General features: G+C 39.0%; 1 long non-coding RNA gene across 10 annotated transcripts in view; it reads left to right on the forward strand.

Annotated features, from left to right (window-relative positions):
- Window positions 1–23,133, forward strand: part of LOC307193759 — a 681,048-nt gene that overhangs the window by 184,108 nt on the left and 473,807 nt on the right. For all 10 annotated transcript variants that reach the window (XR_013830398.1, XR_013830399.1, XR_013830400.1 and 7 more), the window contains one exon: window positions 15,831–15,906. This is a non-coding gene — a long non-coding RNA (uncharacterized lncRNA). The remainder of the gene's footprint in view (window positions 1–15,830; window positions 15,907–23,133) is intronic.

Raw genomic sequence — 23,133 nt, forward strand, 5'->3', positions numbered from 1 at the left:
AATGGATGGGCTTGAGGATGAGCATCACATTTTAACTTATTTTCATTACTGATCGTTATTGTGATTATGGTGCTAAAAGTTTTTATATATTCTTCTGAATCCAAACATTAGGAAGCCCTCTTGGGTTCATGTTGACTTAATTTGGGGTTTGGCACATAGTCATAAAAGAGGCCAGGTCTTAGTGGTCAGCAAATATACAGAGCTACTTAATGCAAAGCATTATTGACATTTAAGCCAACTAGGGACGTGGCTTCTAATGTGTGACCTTGTTTTAATAATCACATCAAGTAACTGCTGTGATAAAATTTACTTCCTTGAGTAAAAGCAAAAAAGGGCAGTTTCAAATACTGACAATTTGTTCTATAATCTGGAGGTTTCTTAATGTTGTCCACAACACCAAAACATTTTTAAGACTTAAAATGAATACTCTAAGCTTTCTGAAAACCTCTCAAGATTTTTGAAGTACAAATCATAAAGGTGCCTGAGGTGGCAGTTGATTTTGGCAGTGTTAAATTAGTTTAAACTTCACTTTTTTTAGCCTTCACCTCTTAAGCATATTCTCCATCCCTTATGTGAAATGAAATTGAAATATAAGCTTCTTTTGGTGAAATGCCCTTAGAAGACTTCTCTGAAAAATTTCTTTTCATAAATGAACATGTCCTTTAAGGCTGTCTGGTACAGTGGACATTCTATGTCCTCTCATTCCTTATTGAGTAGAAAGTCAGAGGACAATTTAATTTTTGTAATCTTGAACCAAAATTTGTTTTTCAGGTGAGAATAACACTTTTCACTCTTTGTTATACTGTCCAGTGGTTCAAGTCAATATGTTTAATTTATCTGGAATTTTCTTTTTTTCTTAAGTGAGAGTCACTTTTTCTCTTCAGTGAAGAAACAGGACCAATTTTGCCTTGGAAAACAATTAGCATATTGAAGTGATTCTTTCCTCCATTTTATAGAAAATATTGGCATGGTCACTGTGATGTATTGTATGACTGCTTACCGTGTATTTTGATGGCCCTCATGTGGTGTCTCATCCTGTGGGAGGATTACACATTTTCTTTCTTGTTGAGGGAGGCTTGGTCATGTGACTTGCTCCGGCCAATAAAAGAAGAGTGGAGGTGGTGTGTGGCACTTCTAATAGAAGCTTATATAACCATCTCATGGTTTGCCTTATCTTTTTTCTCCCTGCTGCAGAGACCTATGTTGCCTCAGAGAGTGTTCAGTCATTCTTAGGTCCTAGAGTGAAGTTGACGTGGAGCAGATCCATGGCCAACCAGCAATGGATATATAGCACAAAGAAGAAATAAACCCTTGTTTTCATTGAGATTTTGGAATTGTTGTTATTGCTGATAACCCATTATATTTCGACTTATATAAACATCTTCTTCATTGGATTCTTTCCAAATTTCCTTTTAAAAAAACTTGATATAAAAGCAGAGAATTCAGCCAAACTATCATCTATCATTTAATAAATTAAATAGAAGAAATTGTCAATGAGTTGATACAAAGCTATATTTCAACCTCAGCAATGTAAACTGTAGAATCTTTAACCACTGTAACATAGATAATAACTGCTATTTAGTTTTAAGTAATGGAGCAAATAAAAATATAGACCCCACTGCAATGCTGCTGTTTAATGGACCAATTACAATGATTCTTGAATGTGAACATATTTAATCTAAATATTTTTCCACTCAGACCTTAACAGCTGTCTTTGTGAGTTGCAATTTAGTCTCTCAAAAGCACCAAATAAAAAAGCAAAGTTAAGTTTTTAGCAACTTGTGTTCAAGTAAAAATGATTCTTTGAGGCAACAGTGGCTAGTTAGTACAACAAATCCCTAAAATATCATTTTATAGATGGACATTTTTTTCTCGAATATAGATTCTGCAGGTGACTTTCCAAGTCACTTCCTTGGTGATAGGGCAGCACTGATACTGATAATATTTATTCATAAATTATAGTTAACATTTATTGTCTATGGATTTTCTCCCAGGAAAAATGAAAGGGGTACTTGAGAATTTTTCTTTTAGGTGAATATAAAAGATGCTATTTTTGAGGGCTTTTTAGGACATTTAATTCTTTTTTTTATATAAAATTTTCTCTTTTTTTAAAGTAGAGATGACAGATAGAAAAATAGATGATACTACATTTTTAAGTGGAAATACTATAATCTGTTTTGACTGACAAAAGATGATGGAGTCCTAGAGTTACTGTTAAGTGCAGACAGGACACCTTGCTGTATCAATTGAAATGTCTAAGTGTAAGAATGAAATCTGATAAACATTAAACATTATTTATTGTTTGAGAAATATACACTTTTTATTGCTTGACACTTGACCAGAAACGAAGGCCAAAAACTAGATAAATTTAAATACTGTTAGAATAAGTAGCTCAGTAAATGGGAATTGTGAAGCTCTAGAGCATGGATCCATGTTTCATTCAGAGTCAGAATTTTATGGGAAACTATATTTCAAATGATGCATATTCTAAACAGTAGCTAATGCAAAAATATTTTTATTTTTATTTTATTATTTACTTATTTATTTTTGCGGTACGCGGGCCTCTCACTGCTGTGGCCTCTCCCATTGCGGAGCACAGGCTCCTGACGCGCAGGCTTAGCGGCCATGGCTCACGGGCTCAGCCGCTCCGCGGCACGTGCGATCCTCCCGGACCGGGGCATGAACCCGTGTCCCCTGCATCGGCAGGCGGACTCTCAACCACCGCGCCACCAGGGAAGCCCAGTAAAATATTTTTAAACATGAAGTTCCCAACATGTTGTCACTGTGATACATTCAAAACCAATCGACAAGCATTTAATTGGATTATACAGTCTAAGAGGATATATAAATACATAGCCAGTCACAAAATTCTGCAACCAGAATTGTTTCCTTTTGACAGTAGGGTCTAAAGGCCATTGGGATACTGTTTTTTTCAATATCTACTTTATTGCAAAACCCCAAATGAATATTTTCCGTGATCTAATTTTCTCTTTACAATGATTATGGAGGACATTCAATTCTTGCAGAAAATATTTTTATTTTTAATTTGTAAAGTGTGTGGAATTCCTGAGATAATTTATCTACTTTGATGGAGGATTTTAGAGCTCATAGAAACTCAAAGAAATAAATATTAATCTTGGAAACACTATCATGATTAATTCTGCATGAAGTGGGTCACAAACAGGTAAGGAGGAAACAGATCAACTTTTCTTAGTTCTGGATCAAAGCCATTCTCTTCGAATTTCTAGATAAATGGTAGTCACTTCTAATGGGAAGAAAAAATATTTGAAAAACAACTTTAAAGCAATTTATATCAATCTCATTTGAGAAGGATGAAGTCTTATTGTCAGAATCTTTAGGAAAAAGAAATCTTAACACCCTTTCTCCCACTCATAACCCAAACACAACTATGGCATAACCTTTTCTCCCTTGTGCTATTTGGTTTATTTTTCCCCTTCATTTTCCTGAAAAAGGCAAGAACCTTAGGACGTGTCAATTTTCCTCTGAACCCATCCTATTTTCCATGTTATTGTTATTCTCACATTTTTAGCTCCACTGTGTTTTTAGACAACCCCTCAATATTAGTTACTATGATTATTATTATGTTATAGAGTCTATTTAGATTTGCAAATGAAAACCAAGTTCTTGTTTTAAACCATTGTTTCTTATATTCCACTCCATCTTTGCTTTTTTGCTTTTTGCTCCAGTTTAGTTTTTAGTGATTCTTTCAGTGGGGGGCAGGGTGGTCTACAAGTAGCAAATTCCTTTATTCTTTGTTATGTCTAAAAGTGTCTTTATTTTACTCTCACTCTTTTGAATGTTAGTTTCACTGGGCAGAGAATTCAAGGTTGACAGTTATTTTACTCAGAACACTGAATATGTTTTTCCTTTGTTTTCTGGAACCTGTTTTTGCAGATGACAAGCTTGTTGTCAGTCTGATTGTTGTTTATTTACAGGTAAACAGTCATTTCTTCCAGGTAGCTTTACTGTCTCTATTTCAGATTTTCTAAAGTTTCAGTATGATTTGTGATTTAAAAAAAATTCTGCCAAGGGAATTCCCTGGTGGTCCAGTGGTTAGGACTCCACATTCTCACTGCCAAGGGCCTGGGTTCAGTCCCTGGTCAGGGAACTAAAATCCCGCAAGCTGCATGGCACGGCCAAAAAAAAAAAAATTCTGCCAGGAACTCACTATGTTCTTTAAAATCTAATGACTCATGCCTTTATTCATTTCTGGAAACATCTTCACTACTATCTCTTTGAGTATTGCTTCTTTCTCATTACCTTTTCCTTCTTCCTGAAACCCCTATGATATGTGTACTAAAACTTCTTATTCTGTCCTTTGTATTTCTTAAATTTTTTTCGTGTTCCCAGTGATTGCCTTAGTTCTTTACCTTCCAGCTCACTAATTTCGTTTTCAGTTATGTCTAGTCTTTTGTTTAAGCCATCAATTGATTATTTCAATGACTATGGTTTTCATTTCTAGACGAGATTGGGCGTGTTCAGGGTGGTATGGCCGTAGACTATGGTTTTCTAGAAAAATTTCTAGAAAAATTTTTTTCCTTTCTCAAGTCTGCCTGTTCTTTTTTAATAGCATTTTCGTTTTGTCTTGTTAATATTTTTCCTTCCTTTACCTTACAGAACATTACTAACATACTTATTTTAAAGACTTCATTTTAGATTGCTCCATTACCTGAGTTCTTCCCGCTGTAAATCCCCCCATTTATTGTGTTTGCTTTCTCTCTTAGGACTGTGAGTTTCCATGTGTTTCACAATTTCGTGTTATGAGCTCATCTTCAGTTGGAGTTACGTACGGGGGGAGTCTTGTTTGAGCTTTGAGTTGAGGAGGCACCTATATGGGGTTCTTTTATCCAGTCTTTGCTAGGGGTCTATATTTTTTGGTGATTCTAGAGTAGTTTGTATGTCAAATTCCTGGCTACAAATTTTTACACCACTTAAATAATGTATAAATTCAGATCCCACACTCAATACTTTAGGTAGGAAAAATATGGAATTAAGCCATAGAGTTGCTTTGGCATTCTTTGACACCAATGGGAATGCGAAATTGCTATCTGGAAGGTGATAGAGCTTGTTAAGGAATCTATCAATATATTATAGTTGCATTTGCAACTTGTATAACAAACACAATATTTTTACTAGATATTCATGTTTATTTGGAATAGCTTGAGTGTAGAAATTCTACATGGTCTTTATGTTGAAATAAATAGTGTTTTTACTTATAATATGTGTTTATTTGAAGTAGATCGAGAAGTGCTGCCAGAGATAATGGGGGAGTGAAAATAATCTTAAGCCTCCACTTGTGGTTAAAGCTATATATTCAGTCTGGAATTATATAAAGGCACCTATCAGCCACAGTGCCTCTCTGGAGAGGTGGTAGGAGGGAATGCTTCATAAACAACATTGAAAACATATGCATGTGGATTAAATTTAAAAAGTGTTAAATAATGTTTGAGTTTATTGTGAATTGTAACACAGTTGACTTAATCAAGTGTGAGGCGTTAGATTGCTTAAGATTACAGAAAATAAGTAAATCAATTAAAATATTTGTCTCCCCATTTAGTTAGATATGACCCTGAGTTTTAGCCTCAGAAAAAACCAAGACGAGGAGATTTAAATTGAAAACTAAAGAAGATTTTTTATTAACTTGGACTGAGAGAGCTTTGATTATAGTCTTTCCCTGACCAGAGGTGTGTCTAACTGCAAACTTTAGGGACTCCAGAGCTGTAGCAAATTAAGAGGAGAATACCACTGTTCTTGTGATGGTGTCTGGAGAATGTAACACGATACTAGGTCCAGGAGGACTTTGTCTTGATGTATGGCCTGAAAGTCAGAGAGATTAAAAATGAAGAAATATGGGAACTCCATTATGCATGGTTCAGTAATTAGTATTAGCAGAAACCAAGTGGCCTGGCTTGAGCTTAGGAGAGAGGAGGCACAGCGTTTGGTACCACATCTGCCTAAGTTTTTGAAAGTAAGGAATTCTTCCTAAGGATGTGTGAAGGTATACCTCATTGCTAACCTGATCAAAGGGCATGGGAGGGAGATGGAGTACTAGTTTCTATCTTTTTTAAGTTAAATAAAAGGAATGTATTATTAGAACAGGGGAGTGGGGACAGTATCTCGCTATGGTTATACGTATGAGCAAGGTCTTTGGAAGTAGACTGCTTGGTCACTTCCTCCTGCTCTGTCACTTCCTGGAGGTGGAAAATGATAAGTTGCCTGATGTCTCCATGTGTCATTTTTCTCATCTGTAAAATGGGGAAATCTGAGTTGGTACAGGAAGCAGACAGTCTTTATTAATATGCTGTGCTGCCCCATAGGAGTCTATGGTGATCCCATGGGAAATTGTTGCTGAAAAATGGGGATTTTGAATTATAAGAGGTTCTCTGGAATGCTTCCCTCACATAAAATTGAAATCCCTTCTATGCTTATGTGAATTTTTCTGGGGGGTTGCGGACAAGAGCCATAGCTTCCTTTGGATTTTCAGACTTCAAAATTCCTTAAAGGTAAATAACCACTGCCCTAAAATTTCCACAAGGGGACAGGACAGTCCTGATTTGTGTGCTATATCATGGAGTACAAAACATGTTGGAGTTGAAGATGTAGTTCTCAATTTAGCAAGGGGAGTGTTGGAGCATATTGAAGCACTGGAGCAAGTATCAGAACAGGTTGGCAACTAGAGAGTCCTCCCTAAAAGGTTTAGAAATACTTACCCATAAGGACTTCTATTGGGATCCCATGTGAATTAACCTTTAGAAACTTCCTCTTCTGTAGGGAGTATTTGATTAGAGCTGTGGCCCCCCTGATTCTATGGTTATTTGGGGGTTAATCCAAAGAGAGAAATACTGGTGTTTAATTTCTACTTTAATTTTGCTGTAACTCCATGTCCATGGTTAAGAATTTAATTATCTACTCCTATGTGTCCTCAACTGGAGCGTCTGATCCTCAGTGCCGTCTTAGTTTTGTTGTGTTACAAAGACTTGCAGTTTAATCCACAAGTGAAATGGTTACTTAAGTTATTCATGGTCTCTTAGAATTTGCTATTTGTTTTTTCTTTGTTCTTTGAGAAACTCAAAATTAGTGAGGGATACCCTGTAGGTAATGTCAACATTTTCCACTCAAACTTGAAAAGTCGGCTGAGATTTAGAAATTACTTAGAAATAGATGGCAATAGATGGGCTCTTTGGGCTGGATCAGAGGAATCCTCATGCACTGCAAACATGTGTTCAAGGTGGCAGAATCAGTGGTCCTAGTCAAGGTATTTTCATACTAGTCTCCTTAGCCAGGTATGTTGTTTTCTACTTTCTGGCATGGATTCTGTACAATTGTCAGATGAGCCCTTTATATTCCTCCGCCCAATGCATGCCTATATCTATCTCTGCTTTTGCCTATACTGTATTGTTTTACTTCTTGGGATGGTTCTTCATGTTTATCCCCCAATTCTACCTTTTTTTTTTTTTTTTTTTTTTTCTGGTACGTGGGCCAGGACTGCCGTGTCCTCTCCCGTCGTGGAGCACAGGCTCCGGACCCGCAGGCCCAGCGGCCATGGCTCACAGGCCCAGCTGCTCCGCGGCACGTGGGATCTTCCCAGACTGGGGCACGAACCCGTGTCCCCTGCATCAGCAGGCGGACTCTCAACCACTGCGCCACCAGGGAAGCCCCCCCAATTCTACCCATTTTTAAAGTTTCTCCTTAGAAAGCCTGACTAATCCAGTCTGTAATGTTTCTCCCTTTTCATCATGTGTATAATACTTCGTTTGTCTCATCTTGTCTTCCTCTTTGAATTATAGGCAACTCAAGGATGGGATGGTGGCAGAGATTGGCTATTTAACAAGTCCATTTCCTTCTTCTTGGGCATATAGCTAGACCATATTCTCAGCATGCCATGTAGTTAGATGTGGACTGAGTTCTAGCCAAAGGAATATAGGCAGAAGTGATGAGTACTACTTCCAGGTATGACTTATTCGAACACTGTACACATGACATGGTCTTCCATGCTCTTTTCATGTATGCTGTCTGAACGCAGAGGATTGTAGGATTCTAGGAGAAGGTAATATGGAAGAGGCCTAGGTCTCTGAAGTACTATATGGAAATATTTGATCAACCAGAAATAACCACACTATGCTGTTATAGGGTAAGCAACCAACTTACCAATTTATCATGCATTAAGCACTAGGATCTTGGGGCTGTTGGGATCTGTTGCAGCAGCTAGTATTACACTAACATATATAGGGGTAAATCATTTACTATTTCTCTATTTCCTTCACAATACCTACAATAATGTAGAGAGAGGATCCATCAATGCTGGCTGCCTCACAAAAATATGATAATTTACTGACCATTGCCTTCCATAACAAGGAGCTGAAGGATGCTCTCTCTTTAGTCTGGAGAGTGGGAAGCAGAAGGGAGATGTTAGCAGTGGATGGCCCGGTCTGAATGTACATAGGGTGGGTAAAGCACATAGATTTGGTGTTCTTCCTTGATCAATGGCATCAAATAAACAAACTGTATTGTTATTGATTATCATATTAAGTAAATATCAGGAAAGGTATTGGTATTGATTATTACATTAGATAAATGTACAGAGTGGTGGTATTATTGATTTTTATATTCAACAAATATAGGTGTGGACAAAACTCATACTCCAGCCAAAATGACTTAAGGTTTTGAGCACAATTCTGGGACAGGGAGTTATTTTATGATGAACATTATAGAAAATCTGAGAACTTTCCTCATCAAATTTCCATTAAAAAGAAAAGCAATTAGGGACACATATGCATTTGACTATAAACCAGACATAGAGATGGCAGCATTGTTGTCAGCAACAAAGACCCATGGGATCATCAAATACCAAATGTTGAACGCAGCCCTTTTAAGATGTGGGGCTAATTAAAGAAATCAAACTGAGAGACAGAATGCCATTGCAAAGAACAGGAAAATTTTAATTATGTGCAAAATATAAGTAAGTTATCTATAACTGAAGGCCTACAGTTTTGTACTTCTGAGGTTGGATGGACTTAGCTTTATTGTTTGAGAGTTTGGACTAGACTGTACTTGAAGTCAAACTCCTGGACTTGTCCGTTAGGCAAATCAAGAAAGCTCCTCTTTTGTTTAAGCCATTTTTAGATTTTTGAGTTGACTTTCTATTCCTAGCAACCGAAAGCACCCTAACTAATGTAGATCCCCTACACCTAATATAGTCCTGGAATATTATACTCACTCAGTATTTGTTGACTGATTTACTGGGTGCATGAAAATATGACTTTCACCTGCCAAGGTTCATGCTAATTAATGGTTGATCCAGTATGAAAACCCATGTTGGCTGGCACCTAATTTATGACTGGTTCCACAACCCTACCTGATCTGTCCTCTCCTGTCCCGTACCCCATGTGAATACCGCTATCATAGCATTTATTGTATTATGTTCTAATCGTTTATCTGTCATTTCCACTAGACTGAGCTTTTTGAGAACAGAAATGAACGTTTTCACCTCTGTATTCCTAGGCCCTACTGAACAGAGGCTCAGTGAGTGGAAGATGGATTATCTTCCTGTTCCAGCTGGAGTGAACCAGCCTCAGGTCTCATTTCCAGCTCAGGCCTTTGCACTTGCTGGACTACTTTTTCCTGAACTCCATGTGATTGACTCTTGTCATTTAGATCTCAGCTCTGGTCCTTGCTGATACCCACATCTGATGTTGCTCCATCAGTCAGTGTCTTCACATTGTCGTATTGAATTTTCTTCAAAGCCTTCACAGCTTTGGAAGTTTTCTAATATATTCACATGTTTGCTGTTTGTCTTCCACAACAGCAGGGAACTAATCTGACTGGCTTGTTACTATATGCCAGCACCCAGAAGAGACACTGAATAGATATTTGCAGAACGGACGGACCAGGTACCCATTCTTCTTAGAAAAGATGCCTCTTTTCTAAGAGTAAGAATAAGGTGAAAGACTAAGACTAAGACTAAGACTAAGACTAAGAATAAGGTGAAAGAGAAGCTTAAAATGTACCTAAAAACTCTCTGTGACTAAGGAGATGGCCTTCAGAAAATATTCATTAATTATCTTGCTTCAAATGCAAGAACACTGGAGAAAGGTTAAGCTGATAATGTGTTATAAACAATAACTAAGGTCTTCCGACTCTGAAATCCTTGATTGTTTTATTGCTTATTTTATACATTTCCCTTATTAATATTTGGAAGAGTAATATTTAGGAGGAAAATACATTTCGGGGGGTCACTTCCATAATGCACTTTACCACCCCAGGAAATCCTTTGCTTGGGCTAAGGGCAATCTGACCCCAATGAGTTGCAGATGGTGAATTAACAGTGTGATTTGCATTTTTGAAGGGGTGTGTGTGCAGAGTTTTGTTTATACTGGTTTAGAGTTCTTTGTGTTAAAATTTGCTTATATTTAAAGAAATAAAAGCCAAGATTTTTGTCCTGCTTTTGTCATGGTTGTAGTATAATCCACCATAAAAATCACAGTATAATTTCATTTTTCCCTTGGTTTAATGCCACTAAAGGAGTCAGCTCTAAGTCTGAGGAAACAAATCTACTTCTAAGCATACCTGCATGCAGATGGGCTATGGAGGTGGCTTATCCTTTTACATAATAAATTAGAGAGTTCTTCTTTTCAGTGGAATAGATGTATAGATTAATGTACCAAGACGAGGCATATGGATATGTGGAATCAATGTAAGCCTGGTTAGAAATGACAAAGAGCTTCATGCTCGAGTGCTTTGCGGCCTAATTCAATAAAACAAAATGAAAGGCAAATGCTTGAGGAGCCGAAGAGAGGATCTTTATGAAAATATTAAAACCTTCTTTCAAAGAAAGTCACACATTCTCCTTTGAGTTTGCTTCTAACATTGCAATGTAATGAATGGGCCTCTTTTGTGGGGAAGGAGCTTTGTGATTTTTAACAAAGCTATCAAAAGGAACCATTTTGAGTGTAGAAACCTACTCTTTGGTCTTTAACTGAAAAGTTAAACACACTGAAATAAAACTAGATTTTTTTCCATCAATTTGCAAAACTAAAGTAGAGTTCAAACTGAAATGGCAACAGCGTGAAAAGGTATTTACAGGTCTGCAGCCATCTCTGATTTCATCAATTTGTTTTCCAGTCTTTGTTGTGATTCTGTGTTTCTCATGGATCTCCAGAGACCGTTTCCAGCTTGAGGAGAGAATATCAATAGCCTGCATGTCCTCCAGGAAGCTTCCCTGTGACAATCACAATGTTTCTACAGATCAGATCTTCTATTTCTTTTAATGACTGTGGTAGAACAACAAAATATTATCCATTTTGGGAAACACGAAAATCAACAAAGCAATAATGTCTGAGTATGGGTATAATTTTGCTCCTGTTTTGTGCAGTAAGCCGAAAGGCAAAAAGTAAAACTCAATTGGTGTCTTTTGGGTGTTTCATAAATCCATAATTATATCACATGCATTATAAAAATGAGGCAAAGAGCTAAGTAAATTGAACAGAAAACTTGCAAAGTAGAGGTGATGCACTGCAGTGAAATAAGTACTGGACTTTCTAACTGGATCTGGATGGCTTGGTTTCTGATCTGAGTCTCATCAGGTGACAGGTGGGTCATCTCTGATAAAGTTCCCCCATCTCTAAGGCTGGGTTGATGCCCCATTATTATGCTTTTAAAGATTCTTGAGTTTATCTGACACTGAATTTTCCATATGTATTTATGATTATTTTTCTGTCTCGTATACTGGATTGTGAACATCTTGAGAATGGACTCTGTGTTTTAATCACTTTTGAATTCCCAAGGCCTACCACAGTGTTTTCACATAGTAGGCACTCAAATTTTGTTGTATTAGTTAATTGCTGGTCTTATCAGATGCATATGAAAGTACAAATGTTCCTATTCCAGTGAGGGGTCAGGGACAAAACAGATTTATCTATTGCTGTAATAAACTGAGTTTATTTCCTTTAGAAATTGTGGTAGGCAGAATGGTTCCCCCAAGATCCACGTTCCAATGCTGGAACCTATGAATACGTTGCGTAACATGGCAAAAGGGATTTTGCAGGTGTATTTAAGGTTACGTACCTTAAAATAGTAGATCATCCTGGACTATCTGGATGGGCCCAATCTAATCACAAGAGCCCTTAAAAGCAGAGAGCTTTCTCTGACTGGAGGCAGAAGAGATGCAGCAAGAGAAGTCAATGAGATTCCAAGTGTGAGAAGGACTTGGTGTGCTGTTGCTGGCCCTGTGATGTAGAGGGCTATGTGCAGAGAATGGGGACCTCTAGGAACTGAGAGAAGTTTCTTGCTGACAGTCTGCAAGAAAAACTCTGGCCCTACCTCCACAAGGAACTGAATTCCACCAATAATGGGAATGCATCTGGAAGCAGATTCTTCCCCAGAGCCTCCAGATCAGAGCTCAGGTTGGACTATGCCTTGATTTCAGCCTGTGATACCAGTAGCTGAGAAACCATGTCTTGTCTACTCAGACTTCTGACCTACAGAACTGTGAAATAACAAATTTGTGTTGTTATGTATCACTGAATTAGTGGTAATTGGTTACAGCAGCCAATAGAAAACAAATATAGAAATTAATTTGCCAGTTTCAAAAGATCAGATTTTGGAAACGTATCATAAAGTTGGAATAGTCTGGGTCTGCAACAAATGATATAAATCGATGTTGGATTCCTTGGAATGGTGACAGCAGCAGTGGTGGGATTACAGTATTAGCTACTGCCACCAAACCAACCAAATCCAGTGCAGGTTAGTCCATGGGCCCCCGGGAACTTAATTTCTTCTGGATTTGAAACTGGTTGCAAGTTAAATTGGATAGGGTAGGGAAGAGCAGGAAAGGTTGGAGAATTAGCCAAAGCTGTTTTAGAAATCATTTTCCTTCAGAATTATGAAGATGTTTCTCCCCAGTCTACTAACTTCTAGAGTTCCTTTTGAGAGATCTAATGTTCTGATTTCTCATTCTTTGTACATGTTTTCTTTGTCCTCTCTGAAGTTTTTTGGATTGTCTCTTTATCCCTGATATTCTGAAATTAATAATGTACTTTGGAGTTGTTTTTGTTGTTCATTGTGTTGGACACTCAATAGGCCCTTTCATTTTTTTCAGTTCTGAGAAATTTTCTTGTATCATTTCTTTGGTAATTTTTCTCTCCTCCCTTTTCTCTTTTTTTTTTCCCTTTCCTTTGTAAAACTCCTATTAATAAGATATTGGAATCCTAGATTGATTATATAGTTTTCTTAGTTTTTCTTATGTATTTTCTAATTTCAACTTTAACTTCTGATTTTTCTATTTAAGATTTTAAATTAAAAAAAATAAAAGATTCTTTTTTTTAAAAAAATAGCATTCTGCACTTGTTTCTTGGATGCAGTATTTTTTCTTATTTCTCTGAAGATATTTTAATTTCTTTTTGATTTTTCTGAATTCCATTTTTCCAATTTGTTTTGGTTCCTCTTTTTCACCTTAGAGACTTTCCTCAAATATATGGTGTCCTAGGCTCTCTGTTCATATGCAATTGTAATGTTCTAAGGAGTTGAATAAGGCTTTGGGTGCTTGGTGGACCAGGTTGGCTGGTGACTTGGATCAGGCAGGACGTGTAGGTCTTTTCTCTGTGGTTCTTCAACTGCTCTAAAGATGAATACTCCAATTTACTGTTGCAGCTGTACATCTGAATGAGGGCTTTCCGGAAACCATGACTAGGGGATGATGATCCCCTATACAGTGGTTAATAATCGGTTGCTGAAATCAGACTGTCTGGTTTCAAAGTTCTGCTCTGTTACTTGTGACTTCCTTGCACTTGTTTGACCTGTTTCATCATCTGTAAAATGAGGGCACTAGTAATACCTACTTTATAGGGTACAGGTTTCCCCTGCTATCTGAAATCAGAGCATTCCTATGAAGGCTTCCATAAGCTGAAATGGCATAAAGAGAAGAAGCAATTACCGTAGGAAACATTTTGCTAAAGGGCGCAAAATAAACCGAGGTAAAGCACAGATGCTCACAGACACAGTTCAAAGCTGTGGTGGCTTGATGCTGAGATGCTGAGTGTGGTTCCTGGGGAAGGAGCTTGGTGGGGCCACTCTCACTGCTTGGGTTGCCAGCTGCCTCTGCAGTGGTTCACTGCAAGTGGTTTGAGGCAGTTGAATGCTATTTTCACTTTTCATCTTTTTTTTTTTTTTTTTTTTTTGTAAAAGTGAAAATCCTCTTTGATTTCTCTCAGTTAGCAAAAACCGATACTAAGGTAGGCCTTTCATAAGTGGAGTGGTGTAAAGCAAACTTTTGAAAAGTGGAGTATACCTGTAGTTTTTAGGATTAAGTGAATCAAGGCCTATAACCTGCTTGTGGTGTTTTAAACATCATGAGTGTTCATTAAATAGTTACACCTATTTTAACTATCATCACTGTCATCATTATTAATTCAGTATAATTCCCCCATTGCGCCCCATCCCTCCCTCTGTTGCATTAGCATGGAGTTTCTCCTGTTCAGTGTTTCTAGAGTGGAAACCCTCCCACCTTCTGCCGAAGTGGAGGATAAACCATCTCTTGGCTAAGTAGATTTGGGAAGGTGACCTAAGAGATTTATTGGCTCCTTATCCTGACTTTCATCCAGTCCTCTGGATCTTCATTTCCATCCTTCAACCCTTCAGAGGTACCTGGTATCACCAATTCCCAGGGCTTTCTGCGGTTTAGAGGCACAGGTAGGTTTTCTTGCCACTTAGTTTCCAGATTTCTCTGGCTGCTAAGTTGATGACCACCACTTATCCACTACCCTGTGGTCTCCTGTCCACTATGTATTTCCTCTCCTGTTCTCTTTTGCCCAGTTGGGTTTACACTTTTTGTATTCCTTTACTGATAGTCTAGTTGGGATTGAGGAGGGAATGAAAATCACCTTATGTATCCAACTGGCCATGTTAACTACAAGGCCACTGACTTCATTTCTTCATCTATGAAATAAAAGATTACAATGGTTACATTTTTTAGGTCTTTTCCCCTACTAAAGCTCTTTGCTCCTGCATATGGTTTAGATTTAATGTAATTCCCAGCTGATCACAGCTAGTTTTCCTATCACTTATCTCACGCTCAGAATAGTAGTGATTATTTTTGCTTTTGTTGTTTTGAATCTCTTTGAGCAAGAGACCTGCAGTGTAGCAAATTATATCTTGTGTACAAATTAGAGTAAACTGAAAAACACAGGTGACTTTTGTTCCCACCTGCATCACAAAGGCCTTTTCAATACACCTGATTGATTGTAAAGGGAATTCCACAGGCAGATGTGAGCTACTGAGATGCTGCTGATTGTAATTTGGGTGCTGTAAGATTTATCATGCTGTGCTATTTGGCAAGCAAGTAGGAAGCCTTTAAACTTTCTGCTCTTTCAAAAAAAAATCCTAAAAGAAGATGATACAAAAATTTAAAATGGAAAGAAGTTTCCTTTCTATGGAGATTCACAGAGAATGTTCTGATAAGTCAATAAAAGTTCTGTTTTGTTTAAGATAGTTTAGGTCAGATTTTTGTCACTTGCATCTAGAAGAGTCTTTAATTTATCAAGGGCAGTGGAGATGAAAAGGGTGTTCTGTCTTTCTCTGTGGATCTCTACTACATGGCCTGACACTTTGCATTTCCAGCCTCAGTGTCTCTCACAGTTTGCTGTGGTCCCTAGCATTAATGACTAGCTCTTGTGTGTTCTAGCTTGGTATCCAGGAGAGAAATTTCTGCAAGATAATGAATATTTCTAAGAGGGTGGGTTGTATTGTATTTGAAATAAATAACAGCTTCCTAGAGTTTGGTGTAACCTATTGCATGTGGTTTCTGTTTGTTTCAGTGTCATGGCATCAGGAATGGCATCAGAACATCCTTCTGAAAAGTTCCAATTAAAATAGGAATCCTAAATAATCCAGGTAAGGAAGACATGGACAATTTTTATCTCTAATACTCCCAATAACTTTGGACACAAAATACAATGAAAGGTTTGTGGAAAAAGAGATTAATACATCAATATTGACAATTTTGGGTTAATCAGTGACCCAATCTTCAAAACATTCCTTTCATTTGGAATTAGTTTCCCAGTCAAAATTATTCTCATTGCATTCAGAATGACATTTTTTAAATGATAGTATATATGGCATATACTGTTGGTTGACTACCCAGTAGACACTCCTTCCTTTATCCTTGCTAAGAGAACTCCAATTATGTTCAGGCAAGGAGTGACCATGTTCTTCAGGGACTTTGGGTTCTTTTGGGACTCTGGTGTCCCAACTCCAAGAGCTGAATCCAGGTTAGTCTTAGGCAGTAGTGGCTATTCCATTTCCCTTGCATTGGTTTAGGACTGAGCAGGTAATGTTGTTTTGGCTAGTGAAATGTGAGCTAAAGTCTATGGAGTGGCTTCTGGGAAGGTTACCTTTGTTCCTGATGAAGGGCCCAGAGAAGGGCTTTGTTGTGTGGAGTGTGATGTTTCATGTGGCTCCAGCTATTCTGCAGTTATGAGAAGATGTTCTGAAGGACCTCACTGAGGATGGCAGAGTAGAAAGTTGTAAAGAACCTGGATATCGATAATGTTGCCAAGTTGGAAAATTGATTAGCCCTGGGACGACCTCATCCTTGAACTTTTTATTCTGTGAAATAATAATTTCTTTATCATTTAAACCACTTTGAGTTGGTTTTTCAGTTATTCATAGCCGAAGTAATCCTAACTGATATAATAATAAGTATATAGATTTAATGCTTTAATTCTTTTGGCTAAAGCTTTTGTTCTACACTTCTTCCATATGTGAGACAAGTATGATTAAAAAATAAAAATAGATAAAAGAATTGCAGATCTTAAAGAATTACAGAATGTTAGTACTGAACAGGATATTAGTAAATTATTCAAAACATTTGTTGAGATCACTAGATACTACATACAGAAGAGAATAAGACAGACACTGTCCATGTTCTTTTGGAACTTATAGTCTAGTGGGTCTTAGAGAGTATTTGGTCTAATCTCATTACACAGAAAGGGACAATTTTTATATCTCTCAGTGTTGGCATAATTCTTTTTGTCACTTAATAAAGGAGGCTAGTTCTTATTAGAGAAAAGACTATAAATTTGTGGTTCTTTTTGCTTTTAACATACAGCCAACTCTTTTGCTCCTCTGAGTAACTAAAGTTTGGGTCTAGAGCTGAGTTTGGATATAAGGGTTGGAGAGAACTGAATTTCTGTGTATAACAAAGTGAAAGAATTTGGAATTACTTGGATAATTGTGTGTGCGTGTGTGTGTGTGTGTGCGTGTGCGTGTGTGTGTGTGTGTGCGTGCATACTCACAGCAGCAGCAAGATGATAAACGACTGGGTGCTAACTGGAGTAGGGAGCCCAGTGTGAAATCCCCTGTGTCATGGTGGCCAAAGGGACTTATAAGATGAGATGACTAATATGTAGTTTTAAGTTACTTGCTGTGTCATGCAGGAATGTAACTCTTTGGCAGTGACCTAGAAAACTTCAGCGAAAGTTTTGCTACACATCACAGGCTTTGTTCCCTTGTTGCTTGAGTGGGGAATCAGGGAGATGAAGGACTGACCTCCAGGCACAGAGCAGAGAACAAGAATTCAGCAGAGGCAGGAAATGAGAGAGAATTCAGCAGGGGTAGGAAAATGTACCTCATTCCCCCATCTTCCGCTCCTTGGGAATTTTGCAGGCATCTTGAAGAGGGCTCTGGACTTAATCACTGGATATGGAATGGGATCTGACTGCTTTAACTTACATCTTAAGGGACATCCGGATTAGAGCTGTACCCTGCTGGTGGCTGCAGGACTTATCATAATAGTAATTATTCAGTTACTGAGAATTGCTTCCCCCTGTAGACAATAAACTCCTTGAGGGCAGGGACCAGGTCTGTTTTATCAATAAGTTCATACTGGGTTGTGTGTAGCCCATAAAATAAGTATTCAATTAATATTTGTTAAACAGTTCCCTCCTGATAGGGAAATGAATATTATTTAAACGTTCATAGCCTTTCCCCTCCTCAGTTTGCTGAGGAGAAGCAGTTTCCACCTCCTCCTGCTTCCCCTTCCTTGTGTCTTACCAGGTGGGCTCCTGGGCCAGTCACTTACTGATTGTGGAAGAAGGTGGGAGAGGCCAGCCAGGTTTATACTGGAAATATCAGAGATCTACTGACAAGAGAAAAGTATTACCTACAGAAACAGGGAAGGGAGACAGAAGAAATCTTGTGGGAGTTTGAGAGATTTTGGAGAAGAGAGTTTCTGGGGGCAGGTGCAATGCATACAGATGCACGCACAAATAATATATTTATGTAGATAAAAAGTGACAGAAAAGCTGGTTTCAGTCAGTTTTGCTGTGTGTTGTGAGAGGGATCTCTTTGGAGAATTTTTAATAGATTTCCATATAGATAGAAATTTCTTCTTGGTTATTTTTGAGTATATTTCTTTGACTGAGATTCCAGGCTAAGGCTGACTTCTAGGTGAGAAAAGGCCATCCTTGCTTTATGTGGTTTACAACCTTGTGCAGTAAACTGAGTTTTACACTTTGGTATCCTCCACGGTGCTCCCAAGCACTCAATAGGGACACCAAGTATTTGTTGCACAGTATGGAAACAGTGATAACCTAAGGGATTTTATGCCACTCAATCTTATAGCTTCTAAAAATGGGCAGAATTAGGACCAAGGACTAAAATGAGGGCCATTCTTACATTTTGTTCCTTTCTTGAGTAGATTTAAAGAATGGTGTTACAAAATGCATTGTGAGAGAAGGACATTCCATTTTGGGACTCTTCTAGAAATATGCATGGGAGTCATTTAGACTAATCTTATTTTCCATTTGAGTTAATCTGTGGAAAGCAAGTCACTCCTTGTTACCAACCAGATCCTTCTAAGGATTTTAAAATATTCAGATTGGATTTTTTCCAAACCCCCAAGACTCACAGAAAAGGCACATACTAGGCCCCACTCTAAGTTATGAATCCCTGCTGGAACTCAGTTAAAACAAGGGCATTCCTCCTTGTTCAAAAACACATCCCTGTGGTCTCTGTTGCAGCTGAGTTAACTGGGTTTAATGTAAATGGAATCTTAGATTAAAAGTTTCATTTCTGAGAGGCTGTGTTTCATTCCCTGGCTAGGAGAGAAGACTCTTCTCTCAATCTGGTCATAGGTGGGGACTTCCTAAGAGAAGCAGGGGTCCTAGAGTTTGCAAATGTTGTATAGCTCAGTGAGGAGTTCAGGGGGGGGCCCTGCTGTGTTCTTACAGAGCTGCCCAGACACTTTCAGAGGACCAGATGCTCCAGTCCATGAACAACACATGGTGGGCACCCCTATGAGAGGTCCAGTCCTCTTCCTTAGCTACCTGTTTCTATCTCCCTTACTCTTGCACTGCTAGGAGGCTAACATGAAACAATGTCTGCAGCCATGTTAAAGTAGAAGGAGGATGCAACTCTTTCTTTTTGCTCTTGAAGGTATTTTAAAAACCCTAGGCCTAATGCTACATGTCAGGAAGCACACACTCTGACATCTCTCACAAATACCGCTGGGAAGAGGTGTTATGCCCAACAGTGATCTGACAGGAGATGTGATCTCTTTGGAAGCTTCCAGACCCTGCTCTCCTCACAGGGCTGAGATGTTGAGTGTCAAGCAGATGAGCTTGACAGGTTATTCAGAAGAACAAAACCACAACAAACTGGCTGGAACCCTTGATGTCTGGGAGAAGTTCACTGCGTTTGCATCAGCCAGAGGCTGCCTGCCCACGTTCTTGTCTGCCTAAAAGGAAAGAAAGGAAGAACTCATGATTCCAAGTGAATGGCTTAATGCTAGAGGCTGCTTGGGAGTATGAGAAGCCCAGAAAAAACAAGGAACTAAAATGCATGGGTATGCGTTTGGAGAAGTGTTTATACTGCCCCAGCATGGAAAGTATCTGCTGCAAGCCTAATGATGTGGTTTGGGGTTGTGTCTTCAGTGTGAAGCTGTGACAGAGCTCATCACATGTGGTCTCCAGCCCGGGCACGCATGGGAATGTGGGGACTTGGGGTTATGGGCTTCCAGTAGGCAGCCAGGGTTTGCAGAGTGGGGAGTGGAATACTTAGACAAATGCCTATTGTCAGAGAGTCAGAAGTCCTATGAAGAATCTGAAGTTGTACAAACCAGACTCCTTTTTAAAACTTAAAAATATTCCATGCACGCTCACACACACACACACACGAGCACACCTCCCCCAGGGGCAGTGCGTCTTTAGTTATTTGCTTTCCTTCTACTCAAGAAGGGGAGAGAATACCATGTAGGTGGGATGAATCAAATGGGATTATTTTAAAATGCATCCCCCCTCCCCATTCTACAGTGGATTGAGGAGGATTATGTGCAGCTTTCATGAAATGTCTTATGCTTCTTTCTGGGAAAGGAACTGTAAATGTCATGTCATCGGTCTCTGCGATAACAGCTCACACAGGTACGGGCAGACCTGGCAAGGAGGGAAGAGTGTGGCCGGCCCATGCACCAGCAGTACCTGCAGTTAACGGAGACCAAGGCCCTGGCAGCCCAGTGCAGCCAGCGGATGGAGCGGTGAAGACAATTAGAGATGGAGAAGGGGTGGGGGATCTGGAGACGCTACGAACTGCCCTGTAGAGGGTGTGGCACAGCAGAAGCAGCAGCCCTCTCACTTCTCCAAGCCAAACCCCAGGTGCCTTGTATGCACTGGGTTAACAGAGCTTCTCAAACCTTGATGTGCAGGCGAGCCATGAAGTTTCCTGTTCGGTAGGTCAGGGGATAACGGCTTGAAATGCTACATTTCTAAGAAGCTCCCGGGTGATGCTGATGCCTCTGGCCCAGGCACCATGCTCTGATTAGCGAAGTTTTAAGGGAATCTCAGGTCATAGGTGTGGTCTCAGGTAGCACAGATTCAGTAGGAAGGAGAATCAAATTATGTACAAAGATATACAAATGCATTCAACTTTAACCTCATTAGTGTTAGGAGGAAATTATCCAGGTAACTCCTAATCTTTTGGATTTGGAATGCCTTGTATGATGGAAAAAACCACTTTCTATAGCTGACAGCTTAGGTGGGGCTGTTCAGGTCTGTGTTAAGATGGCTTAGCAATTCTTGAGCACACACGAGCTGAGGGAAGCAGCATGCTGAGCGGCAGCGGGAGGTGAGCTTGGCATGCACACTGGCCAAGGATGACCTATAAAGTGTATAGTCCACGCTTTCATAGTTGGGTTTTGCAATGGCTACTTCTCTGGTTGAGCTAGAGAAGGGAAGTTAGCAAAGGGCTCTTAAGGTTCCCTGCACTACCCCTGCCACCTTCAGCCTTCTCCTAGTTTCCCAAAAGGAAGGAAATCGAGTAAGTGGGAAGAAATGGAAAATGACAAGAGAATGGAAGTCAAGAGATTGTTTGGGTTTCTATTTTTATTTTTCATTTTTGGAAGGAGAGAAAAATAAACTGCCTAAGATGAATCAAGGAGAAAAACATTAAAAAACAAACAAACAAAAAAGAGATGAGTGATGAAGAGAGGAAGGAAATTTCCTTGGTAGATAAAACAGATTTGCCAAATATATTACATTCATTAAGATTTTCTCTGCTTATAATGTGTGCTTTTCGGAGGCTTTTCTTAGCATTAACGGACGCTCTGGGAGAGGAGAAAGTTGGCAGAGAGAAGCCTAGCAAATATATAAATAAGCTTTGGAGCTTTCAGAAGTTTCATTTCCCACAATAGAACGTTCTCCAGGCTAGGCAAACTTTTTCCTACTTAAACAAATGCTTTGAAAGACAAAGATTTCATATTGTCAGTGGAACATTCAGACTAATAATTGCCTCTGTTCTCTCTGCCTTGAAGTCTCAAAAGCCTGCAGATTTATGATTCACTTTTGGCAATAAGCTCCTTCAAATAAATATTACTTTCCCAGGCTGCAAATTGAGTTTCTGAAACACACAGAGATCAACTTCACTAAGATTAAGAACTAAGTTTTCTTGGTGTGTATGTATATATGATTAAAAAACACCGTGTTTGCTTTTTTCCCCTCTTCTTTGGGAAAATTGATTACAAAACTTTACTTTTAGAAATCGTTGTTTTTAGTAGTTGATTTACTGCCAGTGAGATTTTGTAGAACCTTTTGTTGGGGAGCAGGGAGTGGAGATAGGAAGGGGATGGAAGGCAGTTTGACCTTAGGGTTGTGGACTCAGAAATTTTATACAACCTAAGGTTGAGGATTTAAACCAGTTTACTTTGTAGTTGGCACAAGATAATTCCAAGTCTTAAAGCAAACAAAAAAAATACAGGTGAGGATAGATGTTAAGAAATACACTGAGGGCAGTAGACCCCAAGTGTTGGAACTGAGACACTTTCAGAGCAACCAGCCATCTATCGAGGCTGTTGGATTGTTAGTGCCAACTCAGTGAATGTTACTAGGTTCCTTCAGTATGCCCGTAGGGGCACCAAGGGAGATGAGACGTGGTGTTGATACCCACATAAATACTTCTAAGTTGAGGATAAGACAGAGGAAAACAATAAGCTGCAGGAGTGCAAAAGATGCCCGGCCTGGGGTGTGGGGGAGGATGTCACATCCCCAAAGTCCGGCCTCACTTTGGGCTATGACAGTCACCTAGGTCCTTGTCCACATGCATTAAGCAGGTAGAAGGCAACCAGGCCTCTTTCAATAGGCCTATGACACCATTTCCCTTGGCCTGATTCCACGACACTGCTCCAATTCTGTCTGGATTCCACTCTGTTCCTGCCTCGGTTTGAGTTCTGTGTGGGAATTCCTGCCTTAATGATCCTTTATGGAAAACTTAATAAGTGCCAGGCATCATGGTGCTATTTTTTATTTATTATTTTCCTGACACAGCTATTATTGCCTCATTATAGATGAGGAAACAGGTTTACAAAATTTAACTAACTTGCTTAAGGTCACAGAAACTAATAGGAGCTAGAACATGGATTTCTATTCAAGTCTGACTACAAAGCCTATAATTTCAACCATTATTATGTAACAACAACAGCAGCAGTGGCAGCCGTTAACATTTGTTAAACACTTAACTATGTGCTAGGCACATAGTTCCTATTATTATTTCATTTAATCCTCACATGAATCTTAGGAGGGTATCAGTGTTACTATTCCCATTTTGCAAATGAGGGAACTGAGGCTCATCTGT

Source organism: Stenella coeruleoalba (assembly GCF_951394435.1).
Source record: "Stenella coeruleoalba genome assembly, chromosome: 11".
Taxonomy (NCBI): domain Eukaryota; kingdom Metazoa; phylum Chordata; class Mammalia; order Artiodactyla; family Delphinidae; genus Stenella; species Stenella coeruleoalba.